Here is a 13547-nt window from a genome sequence, read left to right on the forward strand (position 1 = left end):
CCCCCGTGACCACCAAGGCTGAACAGTAACGTTAATAGGGAACATCTGTACATCGACAGATTTATTCTTGCCAGGGCTCTTTCATGCCTGTGTCATTTGCATGGACCCGTGCTCGTAATGTTCGACACACGCTGCACCTTGTAGTGCAATGACAGGGTAAATCTGATGAATGTTGAAACCGGGAAATCCTTTTCTCTTTCCCCTTTCTCCCTCCTCGAATTGTCCTTGCAGCTCCCAAGGCGGGGAAACCACACGGAGAAAGAAAACATGAGCCTTCTCCCCATCTGCACTTGTAAACAGAAAGCCAATCATGCAGCGAGCCTTTGCATTTTAAAGCAGAGTAACAAACCCAGGCGACGTGGATGCCTGGGTTGGCCGCCCAGGGCTGGCCTGCTTGCGGGAAGACCAGGGATCTGTGGCTCGGGACGGGGCATCGCTGCGCTTCGCAGCCACCCCGCCGGGCAGCTAACGCCGCCGCCGCGTCACCCGGGAGTGCAGGAGGCGTGTGCGCTGCCCCCGACCCGGGCCCGCGGATCTGGGCTGGCCTTTCCTCCCCCCAGGGGAGGCCTGTCCCGCTGGCGCTGCCCCCGGCGTCTGCCCCGGGCTGCCTCCTAGCCCGGCTGCTCGGCTGCAGGCAGCCCCAGCGCCGACGGGGCTAGGGCCCCGGGGCCAGCGCCGTGCCTGCGGGGGGGACCCCTCTGCCCCTCTCCGCCCACACGGTCCAGCCGCCGGCCCGCCCGAGCCCGTGTTTTACAGGGTGGGGTGACACCAACCTACCCGCGGAGGTACATCTCCCCCTACGGCCCAAATATGCTTCGAAGGACCGGGACCCCGTAGCACACACCCCCCCATCCCCCCCCGGCCCAGAGCCGCCGCTGGTGGGAGCCGGGGGTGCCCCTCGGCCCGGAGCCCGGGGGGGATGCACAGGGGACAGGGGGACGACGACACACGAGGGACTGCTGTGGTGAAGTGCTGGGGGCTGCTGGATGCAGATGCCCCCCCTTTAAGTTTGCTGTGCTGTTCAAGGGCAGCAGACATGCTTCAAAGTACCATTTTTTGTATTAACAGCTACTGCCAGTAACAGTACATCAGTAGGTATCTTCTGTAATACAACCGCCCCAGTTCCATGAGATCAACATTTTTTATGATTTCAGTGACGGTTAAAGGAAGCGAGCAGGGTCTTGAGCCTGTCTTTTCCAATTTGTTCATGTCAACCTGCACACCTTGGAAATTGCCACCCATTGCCACTTTGACCTATGCACCAGAGAGCGCGGCAGCTTTCTGACGAAGACCAGCCTGGCCAGGCAAAAGGGTGGTCAAACCGAGTGGAGCTGAAATCCCAGTAGGCTGGCATGCAGGTCAGCCATAGTGATATGACGGACACAACCACTGAGGGAACACTGGTCGGCAATGAATCTGGGAAGGTGCTTGCAACCAGAGCAATAGCTTTTGGGCAGCACTCCCAAAAAATGATGGGCCAGAGCCCATGGCTGGAAGGGCCTTTGTAGATTTTGCTTGATGTTGTTCACGATGTTAAAGATTGTCTTTCTCCCTCTCTTTTTAAAAATGACCAATAATGAATGCTAAGGTTTCAACTGCTTTTAAACTATTAAAAGGTGCTCTTTTCACTGTAGAAATGTTGTTGGTCCTGTCTGTCCTGGCATTCTTTGGCATTCTTTCCCCTTTCTGTAGCTAGATCAATGCCCTCTCTGCTGTGAAAAGGCCATCATTAAATGATACCAAGTGGTTAAAAACCTTAATTTTCCATGTCATTAGACAAACAGCACTGGTGATAGCACCACATATTTCCATTCAGAAGGGAAATACCATTTAACTGCCAGCGTCAATTCTTGTAGCACCACAGCTATTCTTTGAAGACCTACTTTCCAAGAGGTCAGATGGGAGAAAACACTAGCTTGATCTCTTACTTTTTTGGCCTTTATTTTCCTGGAGAGGTTAATAAATCACATCTAGTCAAGGAATAATATACTAATGCTTGTCTCATAACTCACGCACACTATGAAGGTCCTAGAAACGCATTAACTTAATCATGAAATCTCTCAGATAATTTACGTAACTGGAGTAGTTTCACAGGAAAGCAAATGCAATTCAGAATGTAGTAAATACATGGCTAGGAATCAGATTTTCACTAAAACTATTTTCGTCCTCATCTGGTTTGTTTTATGCTAGCCTCAGAGCAGCAAGGTTTATCTTAATGTGCAGGGATCCATACAGGTACATTTCTTTCCTTTTTCTCACATTAAATTCATTACGGGATGTTCAAAAGACTGATACACATTAGAAAACCTTTAGGCATTTCAGTGTAAAAGGGATGGTTTATTAAAAGGATAGGTTATTACTCTGAGCAATGACTTCAGTGTGTACAATTAAATGTGAAATGTTTATCTGGTGCTGACCTGCATTGGTCAGAATCTGTACAACTATACTTTTATTCATAAATGTGCACCTAAGTGAACAAAACATGTTTATTTTCAGATTCTTTGTGGTCATTTGTGGGTCCTTTGTAGTCCACAAAGGTATAGGCTCATAATGATTTTTAAAATAATTTTCTAAGCAAGCGTTACCATAATTCCATTTGTGAGCCCATGATTTTGAGAAGGTATTTGTTCTGTGGTAGGGAAAAATGGTAATACAGTTAGAGAAATAGCTAAGGCTGTCTTAGTGTAATCAATACGTGGATGGGTGGAGATAATTTTTATTTTAGGATGACAACAGCACCATTTTAAAGGCTTAAAAGCTTAGCCATTTCAACCCCCCTTGAAGACCCTGAAAAGGCAGAAGATACCGAGTGAGTCAGCACCAAGTCCTCCCTCCTCCACTGCAGCTTTGCCTGTACAGGGAGGGTAGCCTGAGCCTGCAGACCTTGCCCAGGTGAGCAACGCTACTGAGGTGGAGCTCCAGGGAAGCAGTGCAAGAATGAGCTCCTTCCTCCATGTTATACAACTGACGAGAAGTGGACCATGGGTCTAATCCCACCGATCTTCCAGTCAGTGAGCAGTTCCATAAAATGCTCCTCATGAGCAATCACTTCTTACACAAAAGGGATTATAGAAGAGAACTGACCGTGCCTCAGAAAACAAAGATGCAATTAAAGCTGTGTTTGTAGTTTTCAGTTAGGGTTATCTTTCAATGCAGGATGAACCATCATTTTTTTCCTGCTAATTATTTTCATTAGCTGTTTTAACTCTTCCTGAGAGCTCTTAATAATTGCTTCAGAGCAGAATGTGTAAAACTGAAAATTATTTATGGCACTGATTAGAACTACAGACTACTAATATGGGTAGTCAGGAATAATTCACCATAGCAGGAAAAGCATTATTTAATTGTTTAATATAGAAGTTTAATTGTGCTTGCATATAATTATCATGTAAATATCACTGTGATCACTTTAAGACGTTATTTCTAAGTGTGCCAAAATTCTGAAGCAATCTGAAAAGAATTAATTTTTTTCTTGCCTCCCTTCACAAGTCTCTCAAGTGCACTATATGTTTTAACTTAAACCAAAATATAGCCAAAGGCAGACAGGAGTTCCAACAGTGACCAGTGTAATACTCACTGCTTTTAATTACTGTAACAATAAATCACACAGGAATGTCCTCCAGGAACTAAATGATTTTCTAAAAACATTTGAGAATATTTTTGAAATTCAATTAATTGAAGGCACCAGATAAAAGGTACACATTCTTAATGGCTATAAAATAACCCTAAGGGATGTAACTGAGCTCCAAGCTTAACTTCAAAGTGTGACAGAAATACTTACTGTATTACTTTAAAAGTATTCAGATCAATGAATCAGTTAAAATTACTTATACATTTACCAACCTTTTCATTTTCTTTCTGAATATGATAGAAAGAATTGCTCTCATTTCCCAGGATACAAAAAGCAGTTGAGACCTGTAAAAGAAATTGTAATTAAAGCCAGCCTTCAGTCAAAATTGGAATTAGGAATTTTTGGTTGACACAAGATAAAGGGGCCAGTGAAACATAAAAGTGGCTTGATAAAACATACGTTTAGACATTTTATACTGAAATTTAACTGGTTTGTGGAGATATTTCAGGTTCTGGGATTAAAACTATCCTTAAAGCCAGTAAGCATTTTTCTGTTGAGTTCAGTAGAACCAGGATGTCACCCTGCAATCTGTATTGTGTGCAGATGTGTACCTGACAGGCTATCTGATTATGGGCCAAATCGGTTGTGTCCTTTTTTTTTTTTTTTTTCTTTTTGGACTAATCATGCTAACTTGAACATCCACATGGCTTTACAAGGTGCTGAACATCTCAAACAGGCATAGCATGCCTTCAGCTTTTGCGGGTAGTAGTCTGCGGCAGTATGCCAGCTAATGCTCAGTAGGATTTGACTCTATGAATAAATACCTTGGCATTTGGCCTGTAGTTTATGAGCAACAGAGGTTGTTTTAAAATAGAAGTGTTTAAATCGTCACAATTTTCTGATTTGCAAGGTGATTTTATAACATGGGAAAGTGTTAAGAATATGTAGAAGCTGAACTGTTGCTACTAGTTAATTTGCTTTAGCAGAGGTGCTCCATTCAGAGCAGCTCTTCCTTCCCCTCTGTAATCTCAGTCTATAGCTATGCTCCTGATTGTACCCAGGTCATGAAAGCAGATCATGGACACACAGTCATCATACCATAGAGATAAGGGTTAATTTCCAACCTTTGAAAAATGGCTGCTTATTATAAATATTCACTGATGAGAGATAATTAAACTGCACGTATATTATTCCTTAGCACAGAAAGTTTAGATATAGTGGAACCAGAATTATGTGTGCACGTACATTCATGCACATCTGTGTCTGTGCATTTGCATTTGTATGTACACGTGCACACACAGAGGGAAAGGATGAAGAGAAGGGACTATATTCCAAGAGAAGAATGAAAATACTCTGTTAAAGACTAATTACAGTATTTTCCAATTTTCAGTACTCACTCATAATTTTCTTAGTAGCATGTTAACGTTTTCTCTATGTTTAAAATGTTTAAACTGAGACAGTAAAAAAATGACAGTAATGCTGCAGAGATAAATGCATCTTTATCCCTTCTGTTTCTTTTCCTTGGTTGTTCAAAATCATAAACATCATAAGAATCTTGAGCATTTAATATTGATGTTATGTCATGGAAATGTAACAATTTTATGTAGCTCCACGCAGTAATTCTGCACCCCACAGGTGTGACGTGGGTGGGAGAGTCACTGAGCAATGGAAACATCCACAGCAGATTGCTATTGCAGAAATACAGTTGCTGACAATACATGTGTTGTTATATAAAAGTTATTTTCAGATTGAATGTAATAATACAAGACTAAAACCACCATTAAGACTCAGGTTTCATCAAAGAACTCTGTTTAATAAGGGTAACAGCCTAACCATGACACTCTTTTAATCAGGGTCTGTGGAATGTAGAAGACAGTTTGATATTTTTATTTTGATGGGCAAATACCCATAATATTCACAACAGACTTACTGCTACCAAATTAGCACCTGCGACCTGCAGCCAGGTCCAAATCAATTCTGCATAAAAAAGCCTGAACTTTGTATTAAATGTTTATTCCACCAATTACTCCAATTCACTGCTCACAAGCATTTAATGGCTTTTCTTTTCTGAAGACTATGCAGTACAAAGATCTTTTTCCAGAATAGTTAGGTTGTTTATCTCAGAAGGGCTGTTTGTCTGATAAAAGAACACATGGAATCACGAGTATATGATCTCCATAGATTCTGAGAAACTCTAGGACATTCCTACATTTCCCTCTTTTCTCTCTCCTGCTTTGAAAATCAATAAATATTAGAACTTTTTTTTTTTTTTTTTTTTTAAACCTGTGGTGAAATGGTTGAACTGCAGTAATGTAGAAGAGCTAAGTAAAAAACCAAGGCAGAATAGTGGCTTCAGATTAAAGCTGGGTAAACCTGGGGTAACTTGTCTAGAAAGTACAATAATTTCATTGAAAATACATGTCAGGCAAGGTTAAATATGATTAATAAAGGCAAAGGTATGCTGATACCTCTAATTTTTAGGTTTGCAAAAAGTCAATGCAGTCAAGATATGAAATGTAGTCATGTTTGTCTTAAGGTGCTATGTTTTATCTGGACTGTATTTTCCAGTTAATACTACTCCTCCTCCTCCTCGCCCAAGCATCTGATTTCATAGCAGATAGAGCTATCAGTCCTAAGGACGCAGACAGTGGCAGCTGAGGGATTTCTGCAAAGTCCTCAGTAATGTAAAAGGAAGAACCTTCCCTGGGATGACTCCATTTCTTGTCTTTGCCCATATCCAGAGACAACTGTGGGAGGTAAAAGATGAAGAGACATCTGCAGCTGCACGTGTCCACAGACAGCGTGTTGTTTGACATTTCAAACCTCACACAAGGCTCCCAGCCGTGCTCCATTCCCATGCCAGCCTACTTTCCATGTGGAAGCAGAGCAGAGTAGGAAAAGAGCTGCTTATCCAGCAACCAAGCAAATGTCAATACCACGCTCAAACCCAGCGTGGTCGGGGATGCAGCAGAGCCAGCACTGATGTTGGTGAAGCTGGTTACTGTGGCTGCCCATGCATCACCTGGAAGAAATTTCAGCTGAGGCAACACGATGGAGCCAAAGGTCAATGACAGCCCATAGCACCACAGCCACTTCCAGGTTCTCCAGCTCTCACCCAGGCTGTAAAAGCACACCTATTGCAAGTTTGGCCAGGTGGTCATGTGAGCTGCCAGCTGCCTGTAGTCAGCCAAGTTAAGAGGTTTGAGTGAGATGAGTGTGGGATCTGTTCTTTTCCAGTATTACCTAAATGCAGAAAATGCAGGCAACCCCTGGGCTTGCCCAGACACAGTAGCAGGAGCTCAGCTGGACCCTTGATTTTTTGTACGTTGTCACTTTCAGCTTTAACCAATAATTGTAACCTTGAGCTGCCAAATCTGTTTTGTGGTTCCCTGTGGGACTGTTGTTGGCTTGCAGTTTTGCATCGGGTTTTCTTACCAAAAGGTGGTTAGCCACTTTACGCTACCATGTAAAGAAATACCTTCTATCTCTATCAGGTCCTGGGCCTCAGACAGTGCTTTCTAGTCTTGCTGAGCATTTGGGAGGAGGACTTTCTGGAAGCAGCAGTCCCAGCTGACTACTCTTTCATGAAACTTACAGACTTGAAACAGAAAGAATGGTGGAATAAACCCCAAGATGATCTGAAAAAGAAAAAGCTATAGATAGATGTAGAGGACTCCATTAGATGTAAGTAAGACTTACAAATCTGAATTTTTCCTATTTAAGATATGTTACGTGAATTACACCACTGGGAAAAAGCAGATGGGTATATGACAGTCACTCCTGAAAACAGAGTGGGTTGCAGGAGGACTGGGAGGGCAGCTTGTTCCTCTGGCCCATGTTATGTTGGCCCTTGAGTTATGTGATCCTAAATTGCTTTTTTTGAGCAAATTGTGAGTCATATGACTGTAATGGTTGACCTTTGTGTGAGAGAAGAAGCAAAGCCAAAGGTAATTTTTTTTCCCTACTTAATGCAATATATTTACTTTCAAGAAACCTAGTTTAATCTGTGTTTCAGTAATCACCAATAAATTCATTAGGGTTTCTAACCTCTCTTTCTTTTTCCTGGAGTTACAAAGCACTGTGGCTTGCTAGCTAAGCAATCCCCAGCATTGCTCATCTGCAGTTTAGAGAACTTAAAATTATTTAGACCAGCTTTGCAAAGGCACTTCAGAATTACTAAGAGACAGGCAGGGGGGAAATTTATGAATTTATAAAAATACAGTCATTAAAGCTGCAGTTCAGGAACCCAGTCCCAATTCCCTCTTCATTTTATTTCTTTCTTTCACTGAACCGCATGAGTTTACTCTTGTCTTGCTTTGATTGCATTAAAAAGGCACACGAAACACTGAGAAAAAAGATGATGACTAAAAACTTTATCTGTTTTGAATGCCACTTTTCCTTTTTGTACTTGTGTTATTCACATGGAAGTGCATGTGCCAAGATAAATTTGTTCAATATTACAATTTATAAAATTTTATATAGAACTAGGAAAAACAGTCAGTTGTAACAATACAAATAAAGAATGAATCTTGTGTTACAGATGAATCATGTAATTAGTGAATTCTGCTAAGGATAGTAGTCATTCGTTACCTCAGATCTGGAAGCTATTTTGAAATGCTCTGAAAAGCTGAACGAGAAGAATACTGTTTATCTTCAAAATCAAGTTCAGAGAACTTACCTTCAAGCAAATGATGGCATTTGCAAGTAGCAATCACACTACAGAGTAAATGCTAAGGGGAATTGAACTTAAAGCAGTCTAATATAGAAGCTTGACTGAAATAAAACTTAGAAGGAGTTTTCCAGACAATTATTAAAAAAGATAAAAAGGTTATAGTGAAAAACAGCAAGACAGATGAAGGCCTAGGACATTCACACCAGACACTTCTCTCTGCCACTTTTACATGGGCATTGCAGAACCATGTTCTAGCACAACTGAATCCCATCAAAACTCCTGTGTAAGCCCAGTATTTTTCTTTTCTCTGGAAGGAAAGGTTTGTGCTAGTACAATATAGATCTATGTAAGTGGTACAGGTTCTGTGTTTGCAACCAATTTGATTTTGTTTCCTCTGCTGGATTTAACTTCTTAAATAGTGTTTGCAACGGATCAAATAAGCAAAATGATGTGGTAAAATTGCCTGTTCCAAAACACTTTTAACACATAAACAGCAGTCTAGCTTTTATCCCTAAGTCGTTAGAAGCTTAATTTAGCAGGATTCTGGAAAAGAACGGTAATTCTGTAGGTAAATAAAATGCCCAGAATCTTTCCTCTCACTTCATCTGTCGCTAAGATTTGCAAAGACATAAATGATCATGTCTCAGGGCATAAGCCAACTGCTGAACTTGAGCTGCTTTAAGAGCTGCTTTTTAGTCTTTCTCTGTAGCAGATGGTAGTGGTCAGTATCAGAAGTGGGATACTTGATGGATAGACTGTAGTTCTGTTTCAGAATAGCCATTTCCATATTTCTTCCAGATTCAGTTTTTCTTTCTCCTTTCTTGACTGCCAAGATTATCGAGCATATTTACCCCAACACACTGCTCATGGTCTTGTTTTTAAAACTTTCATTGAAGACAGATTTATGTGGACTTCTGTTAACCAGTTTAGAGGAAATTGTCCTTCTGGCAGCAATATATTCTTGGGAATCTGTCAATGTTAATTCTTTCTTTAGCTGTTGAACCAAACCAGGAGTCAAAATACATATTTAGGAACCTAAATAAGTTTTTCAGTTTCTGAGCATCAGCAGTTTCCACTCTGGTTAGTAACAGCTGATGCTCAGCGTCTCTTTGACTAGGTCTCTCTTTGGAGAAAGCTCTTAACTCTTTTATGTATCAAGGGATGGAACTCATTTCCTCATGCCAACGTTTGCAGAAAGGGATGCATAAAGTCACATTTAGGAAGGAAATTTCATTTAGAGATTTAACAGTTACAAAAGCAAAGTAAGAATTGGTCTTATCTTGTGACTAAGACAGTACATTTAGAAGTAAAAAACCCTTGCAGTGTGTTCCCTGATGCATTTAAGGCAATTGTGATGAAAGATTCAGGTCTAAAGGAGCAGGACAGGAACCTGAACTCAAGTGTTCTGTAAGTCAGATTGAACATGTGTCAATGGTTTCCCACGGTCAAAACATTCAGATTTTAATTCTGAAGTGGAAATTCTGACAGTGTTTCCTTTTTTTTTTTTTTAAACATATTGGAAACCTTGAGAGTAGAGGTAGAACAGAACTGGTCCCTTCAGGGATCTTTTCACTTAAATCCACATATACGCAGCCTGCTTTCAACAGTTATAGTGAGTACACAAGCACTCTCTAGACATCCACAGGGCCTGAACAATGACAGAAGAATGGTGGAGTGGGAAGGTATGTGGCAGAAAGATTCTCTTTTCTGAAATCCAGGCATAATTGAGTGATTTCAAACAAATGTATCTACATATGCATATACACATACATAGATAGAGATAGATATTAATGGGAAGGACTATTTTTCATCCCTGTCTTTGAAAATACTGCTCTAAAAGTTTTATAATGTAACTGAATCAAAAGCAATTTAAATTAATTAACTTGTTAGGGAAATTCTCAGAAAATGTTAATCTTTCCTTGAAAATACAGTCTGCCCTAAGCTGGAAAAAGCAAGCAAACCTGGTTGCAGTTAATAAAACCTGCATTGTTTAGTTGAAAATGCTTCAAAAGGCAGAAATATCTGGTAAGTAGCCAGAAGGGGAAAAAAACGATAAAAACTTATTTTGCCCCTTTAAGTGCTTAATATCAACTTACTGGTAGCAACTGGGAATGGGAACAAATTACATTAGTTTAATGATATGCACCTAACTAGAAGACCAAAAAGTAGAAATTGGATTCTTGTCTCTTCTAACACTTGATGTCTCTGTGGTTAAATCCTTTAGATCTTTGTTGTTAATCTGAATCCAATACTTTAGACAAAGATCTGTTTTCCCACTTCAGAGATAATGGAGAACTCCTAGAAGGGAGGTTAAGAAAAACTCTGGAGTACTTACTGCAAATTAGGATTTTCTGGCTTTTTTTTTTTTTTTTTTAATAAGTGATAGTAGCATGGAATATATTGTGGCAAATAGACCAGGTAAAGGACACTTCTGACTAATTTCACTTGCACTCATATTCTTCAACACAGGATTTGTATAAATAGCGTAAAGGCTTACTCTCAGCCACTGACCCAGGCATTGTTATGAATCATTTGGTCGTGTATTCTGTGACTATTAGACCTTAATTTCCCTAAATACGCATATATTATTCTATAGATTCCAGTTTCTTCAGATAGAGAAATTCTTATTTCCAGGGCTATCTGTTTCTTTAATTTCCTTCTTGTATACTCTGATATGTTCCAAGTTTAGGTATTTAAAGTGTATGTAATTTTCACAATACAGTTTTATCTTTTGCAAGTTTATTAAGCATTAAACTGCTTTTGAAAAAAGTAAGATTGTACTTAAAAATTGCAAGATAAAAGAAAAGCCTTTGAGTAGCTTTACATTATTTTAAATGTGAATAATTGCTCTTTGGAAATTCTCACTAACATTACCTAATATCAGATGGCATCTGTATTTACAGCATTTCAACACCAAGAGTATTTGACTCCTAAGAATCTAGCTGAGGACTGGCCACATACATGGTCCTTTCTGGGCAAAAGCACATTCAGTTCTACCACTGCAATATGGCTTGCTATCTTGCCCAGAGTTGTTACCACTGAAAGCAGAAAGCTGTTCAATAAGACTTTGATAAGCTGTCCACAGAATTTTTGACACTGATTCTCTGTTTGTTGTGTGACAAAAAGTTTCCAACCTGCCCTTTCTATTGTGATAGGAAAAATACGTTCCACCTCATGCAGTTAAGGAGTATTTTGTCAGTGTAGATTGCCTCCTCTGACAATCAGACCAGACTCTGAAATCAAGAATTCCTTTTCATCAGGGTCTGTAGATTCCTTATAATCCTGAAGAACCATTGAACTACTGTTCTCTCGTTTACACCCCCTTCCTGGTCAGGCAGTACCTGTCCTTTCTTTGGAAGGCTCAGCCATAAATTCAAGGTTCTTACTGTTATTTAAAAAGACTACTCTAGAAGGTGTTTCTTAGCATCTGGGCCTCCTGGTTTACCATGTGTTATGGTCCCTTCTCATCTTTTGAGTATCAAGAAACAGATTTTGAGATACTGGCATTGTCAGACAAGTGAGACACTGTAATCATCAACTTGGAAGCACAGAGGTATGCCTGTGCCTTGGCTACTTTACTTTGCAGCAGAATGTACAAAAGTTTTGATGCCCTGTAGACCAACAATCTCTCAATAACAAAGGATGAGGTTACCCTTCCATGTGGAAGTTCCAATACTTGCTCAAATGATATGCATTTGCTTAGCCTGAAGATGTCAGGATTAGGCTGGATTCAGAGTGCACCCTTCATTTCCAGGAAGGATCCTTCCTCTTAGATTATGAAAGAGCTAGGAGAAATACATTTCGAAATTGCCCTTGATTCACTTTCTCTGGGAACAGTTCTGGAGCACAAGATTTATTTCTTCGTGATTACTTCTGAATGTTTTGGGTATATTTATTTTCTCTTCCAAGGAGATTTTCTGTGAAGCCTTTTTGGAGATGGCTGCTAGAATATGTATAAATGTCCACATTCTATTTGAAGAATATGACTTTATACTCAACCAAATGTTTGGAACCCTACATACAATTAATTTTCTAATTACATAATGGGGATATTGGCTTTCTATATGGCTGCCCTGCTGCTTACTGCTATACTAGCTTAATGTGAAGGATTTTTAATATTATTATCCTTTATTTTCATGTCTGTTTTAAGCTACAGGAAAGACATGGCTTGTATTTTTGTCAGATAAGAATGGTAAGAGAAATTTTTGAAAAAGGAGGTGCTTGCTAATCATTTTGTTGTCATTACCTCCTGTTTCCTACTCTACACTCTTTCCTACCTACTTTCCTTCCTCGAACCAGCTAGCTGGATTTGGACATTCTGGTTTGAAGAAGGTGGTTGTAAACTTGTTCTGGATAAATCTGGGTACCTCAGAGTCATTTGTACTCCCTGTCTCCAGACCATGGAACTGTTATTTAACTAAAGTGAGCAATAAGCAGTGTTTGTTTACAGATGGACTTTGGAAAGGAGGAGGAGGAGATTATGGTAGACTGAATTAATAGTAAGTAATTCTTTCCATAGAAAAATGGTCTGTGTGTGATTCTGTGAAAAAGGACTCACAGTCATTTCAGTGAGTTACTAATTTGTTTACCTTGAAGTAAAATCATACCTCTAGAGCCAGCCAGTTTTTATACTGAGGTGCAGAAGAGCTGTCCCGTGTGGCAACGTGATGGATAACTTCATTATACAACTTAAGAAGCTCTTCTTGCCTTTCTTGTACCTTTTCACACTCTAGTTAATCACCTCACCCTGGTTAAACTAACTGACTACTTCAGCATTAAAAGTATGCAAAATTAACATCTTACTGCACCAGTGCCAGATAAAGGCAGTCTTTTCCACCTGGAAAATAGCCAGCCCTGTTTAAATGATTCTGGATTCTCCACCTAATGTGTAGCCCAGCTGATGCCATTCCCAATAAGTGGTTGAGTCATGCTTTCCACTTCCATCCCTTCTCCATCTTTTTTCATGATTAAAATATAATGTGAGGATAGCTGTCCTGGGCCATCCCTGTCTTAGATAGTGGCAGATATTGACTACTGAGTGTATATGAAGAGGAGGAGGTGTCCTGGTTTCAGCTGATATGGAGTTAATTATTTACTTAGGAGCTAGTGTGGTGCTGTGTTTTGGCTTTGATGTGAGAGTTTTCAGTTCCTCAGGCCTTGCTAGCAAGAAGGCTGGAGAGGCACAAGGGACTGAGAAGGGACACAGCCAGGTCAGCTGATCTGAACTAGCCAAAGAGGTATTCCATACCATGGGATGTCATGCCTGGTATGTAAACCTGGGGGGCTGGCCAGGGCGGGCAGGTC

Source organism: Falco naumanni, chromosome 3 (genome assembly GCF_017639655.2).
Source record: "Falco naumanni isolate bFalNau1 chromosome 3, bFalNau1.pat, whole genome shotgun sequence".
In the NCBI taxonomy this organism is placed as follows: Eukaryota; Metazoa; Chordata; class Aves; order Falconiformes; family Falconidae; genus Falco; species Falco naumanni.